Source organism: Podarcis pityusensis (genome assembly GCF_964106645.2).
Source record: "Podarcis pityusensis genome assembly, chromosome: 6".
NCBI classification, from domain to species: domain Eukaryota; kingdom Metazoa; phylum Chordata; class Lepidosauria; order Squamata; family Lacertidae; genus Podarcis; species Podarcis pityusensis.
In genome coordinates this window covers 2,177,011-2,181,395 of record NC_138030.1, presented here as the reverse complement: position 1 = coordinate 2,181,395, position 4,385 = coordinate 2,177,011, and the positions used below count along the sequence as shown (strand labels likewise).

The window sequence follows — 4,385 nt, the reverse complement described above, 5'->3', positions numbered from 1 at the left end:
TTTAATGGGGGCAGCGGGGCTCATGGATGGAGCTGACCTCACTCAGCCCTTTCCCCCCCTCCAGCCTTTAGTCAGGCAAAATCAACATCTCATGAATTTTTGCCCAGGCCATTGTAGGGCATATCGACCGCACAGATTTTAAACCGAGTGACACATCTCTTCCCTCTCTCTAGGGAATTGTGGGCCCTGTGGTTTTGAGGGTGGCAGGGACCTCTAGCAGAGACCCCCCAGCCTTGACACCCAACTACAATTCCCATGATTCCTTGAGGGGAAGCCATGGCAGAGTGGAACTGGTGCTGAAGCGATGCTGGTTGCAATGCAGAGAATACGCTCCCGCCTTGCATCTTGCAGTTTCTGGGCTCGATGGTTCTCCCCGTGGTCTTCCTTGGGGTCTTCATGCCTCTAAAATTATAGCATTTGCCAAAGCCCCCAACTCTTGATCTATGCCATTCAGGGCTCTGCCCAGTATACCTGAAGGAGTGTCTCCACCCCCATCGTTCAGCCCAGACACTGAGGTCCAGTGCCGAGGGCCTTCTGGCGGTTCCCTCATTATGAGAAGCAAAGCTACAGGGAACCAGGCAGAGGGCCTTCTCTGTTGTGGCACCTGCCCTGTGGAACACCCTCCCTTCAGATGTCAAGGAACTAAACAACTATTTGACTTTTAGAAGACATCTGAAGGCAACTCTGTTTAGGGAAGCTTTTAATGTTTCTTAATCTTTGTTGGAAGCCGCCCATAGTGGCTGGGGAAACGCAGACAGATGGGCAGGGTACAAATAATAAATTATTATTATTATTATTATCCAACACACCCTGGTAGAAGTGCTACTTACCTACCTTTCCCCCAGTCTCCTTCCACTTGCTTTGAAAGGGACCCCAAAAGGCATCCAGTCCACCCCTTTGGCCCAAAGGCTGGTGGTCTCCGACTCACCCTGCTGCCCCACTCCCTTTCTTCCCTATACGGAAAGCAAGAGCAAATGCAGGAAAGGTGCAATGCCTCAGAAGGTGGCCCCATTCTCCTTCATTTGGAGGCTGCATGGCCATGCGTCGTGGATTCTTTAGACGTGGTTCCTGCACTGCAGCGGGTTGGACTACATGACCCTTGGGGACCCCTTCGAAGTCCACAGTTCCATGATTCCCATCTGCCTCTCTCTTGACGTGTGGAGGGTTTTCTTTTCGCAGGGCTCCGTGATAGAGGAACTGTTTCCGATAAGGACACACTGCCAGAACTTATTCAACGGTGAGTGTCGCTCAGGGGCGCGTTTGGCTGAGACGGCTGGTGAGATTTGCACCGCCTCAAGCATCTCCTTCCGACTTCGCCGCAGCGAAATCTAGGGGATGGTCGGTTTAAAGGTTCCAGCATTCGGGGACACTTGACATGAATGTCAGCGGCCCCCCAATCCTCACTTGCCCCCCAATGGAAAACCTTGCGAGACTGGCAACTTACGTGTGGGTAAAAAATAAAATAAAAAGTGTGGCAGAAAAAATAACTCAAATATTATGTGTTGCCAAAGGCTTGGAGGACTCTAAAAAACCCAAGCTGTTTGGTCAGGACTTTATCTGCATCAAATGCAGGCCGGACTCCCTCTCTGCAGTATATAGTGGAGAGAATAATTGGGTGCACTCTTCCCACCTTGGATCAAATCTATGCTTCCAGGTGCCATAAGAAAGCTGCAGAGATAGCGCAGGATAGTGCGCACCCCGGAAATGATCTCTTTCAGCTTCTGCCTTCTGGAAGAAGGTCCAGGGTTATAAAGACTAGGACTAGCCGCCTGAAAAACAATTTCTACACAAATGCAATTCTGGTTCTAAACACAGCATAAGGAGTCTCTATAGTATATTGTATTTTAAAATGGGGTTTCAGAGTTTTTAGGGGTTTTTGAATGTCTTATGTAGATTTTCAATTTCATTGTTCTGTATGGGACAATGACAATAAAGATATTGTATCGTATCGTAAGTGCTCCAAGGCAAAAATGCCAGGGGTATCAGTCTTTAGCTCTTGCGATGTGGGCACAGCCATAACTGCATAATAATTTTTTTATTCCCCATCTTCTCCTGCAGAGAGGCTGAGAGGTGGAATCCCATGGCCTTTCCCCATAAACTGTGCCTGTTCCTCCTGCCGTGACGTCATTGTTATCCCGGTGAGAAGAGAGACTTTAATTTGTATACCAGTGTTGGGTGGGAGTGCCTAAATCTCTGTTTGGGGAGAGAATGGGGGACATAAGAAACAGGGGAACTGGGAAATAATGTGGGGAGACCACTGCGTCCCATAATCCCTCTTCTGTATTCATAAGAACTTGATCATTTAGTGTGGCAGCAGCTACCCTTTGGAACTCCCTGCCTCTTGATGTTGAGCTTAGAAATGCTTGTGTGAATTTTATTCTGTTCTGGTATTTTAACTCCAGCTCTGGAGGCAGATCAGAGCCATTCTGGCTAGTAGCCATGAGAACGGGGGGAGTTTGGGGTGAGGAAGGTCTACCTTTTGGCTATAGCTTGACTACCACCAAGGATCTCTTTAGCTGCCCCTGTCAGGCTCCCTCTCCAACCCATCCTGCTTTCCACTTCCCATAGTAAAGTTTCATTTCATTTATGTGCCTTCTGCTGTGTCCCGAGGGACGTGGGTGGTGCTGTGGGTTAAACCACAGAGCCTAGGGCTTGCCAATCAGAAGGTCGGGGGTTCAAATCCCCATCGAAAGCACTTCAAAGTGCAAGTAGATAAATAGGTACCACTCCGGCGGGAAGGTCAACGGCGTTTCTGTGTGCTGCTCTGGTTCGCCACATGACCTGGAAACTGTATACCGGTTCCCTCAGCCAATAAAGCGAGATGAGCGCCGCAACCCCAGAGTCGGCCACGACTGGACCTAATGGTCAGGGATCCCGTTACCTTTACCTTTACTGTGTCCTGAAAGGGTCCCAGTTGGCCAGGATTTCTTCCATTGCCACCTTCCCCCCCCCCCATGCCCCCGTTCATTCCAAAAGGGCCTGTGCAGGAGAACTTCCCAAAGGAATTGTGCCCTGAGCTTATTATTTCATAAAAGTTATATATCCTCTTTGATTGGTAAAGAGGGGCCTTGCAAAAAAGAGAAAAGAAAATGTGTACAAGGAATGTGTAACAATGCAAGAAATATAATTGTACAAGGGAAATGTATACGGAAAGTTTAATTACTGAAACAGATTAAAAGTCCTGTCAGCTTTCTAAGCACCTGGATGGGCTTGTCTAAAGAAGAATGTTTTTAGCAGATGCAAAAAGGAGTCCTGCCACTTTGATGTCCACAGGTCGGGAGTTCCAAAGTTTGGATGCTGCCACACTAAATGATGGAGTTCTTACAAAGGCGACATGGGTGTTAACCATACCAAGAACTAACTTAGTTGGTCTTTAAGGTGCTACTGGAAGGAACTTTTTTATTTTGACTATGGCAGACCAACACGGCTACCTATCTGTAAATGGGTGTTAACGTAATGCAGTGGCCCCAATTCCCCTTCCCCTGAGGGCATGTGTCCACTGTTTGGCTTTTCTGCCTCAGGTGCCAGAATTTACAGGGGCCTGAGTTGATGAGGGTGGAATCCAATGGTGAAATGGGAGGTTCATCATTCTCACCCAATCTCTCCTGGCCTTTTTTAAAAAACAGAAATTTGCCATGTGGTGCTGCAACCTGAACTACCGGCCCTGATGACCTCGGGTGGCTGGAGAAGACCCTTCGACGGAAGCCAGAGCGGTCCCTTTGCTTCGCTCAGAAGGGGGAAAAGGCGGGGAAACCCGGGTGGTTGATTTCTCTATGTTCTCTTTAGTGGGATGGGGTCAATCATGCACAGGGGTGTATCTTCAATTGTGCACATCTTTAGATCTTGCAATCAGGGCTTTTTTCAGCTGGAACTCAGTTGGTGCCATTCTAAGAGAACAAGGGAGGCGTTTGTGGTGAGTTCTGGCACCTATTTTTCTAGGAAAATAGCAGTGCTTATTCTGCTTAAGGGCAGTTTTTCAGGGGTGATTTTAAGTGCTAAAGGGTGAGAAGAAAGTTGTTTCATTAAAGAATCTTTGGGCTGCATTCCTGAGTTGTGGTGTTTGATATTTCTTTATTTAATTGCTTTGTCAAATTTATGCACTGTTTGATTCAACAAACAAACAAACACACCCACCCCTCAAAGCGGTTTACGAAAAGGTGAAATGACAAAATCAGGAATAATCTGCAATACTTTAAAACATGCAGAGAGTTAAAACAGATTAAAACTTGCATCAACTTTCTAAGCCTCTGGACGGGTTTGTGTGAACTAGAACACTTTCGGCAGATACCGAAAAGAATATGGCAAAAACAGCTGCTTGGCCTCAAGAGGCAGAGAATTCCAAAGTTGAGACGCTATCGCACTAAATGATCAAATTCTCAGCTAGC

General features: G+C 47.3%; 1 long non-coding RNA gene across 1 annotated transcript; it reads left to right on the top strand.

Annotated features, from left to right (window-relative positions):
- Positions 1-1,179: 1,179 nt before the first annotated feature.
- Positions 1,180-4,030, top strand: LOC308480308. The gene is made up of 3 exons (XR_013988019.1): positions 1,180-1,237; positions 2,059-2,138; positions 3,627-4,030. It is a non-coding gene; the product is annotated as an uncharacterized lncRNA (long non-coding RNA).
- The last annotated feature ends 355 nt before the right edge of the window (positions 4,031-4,385 follow it).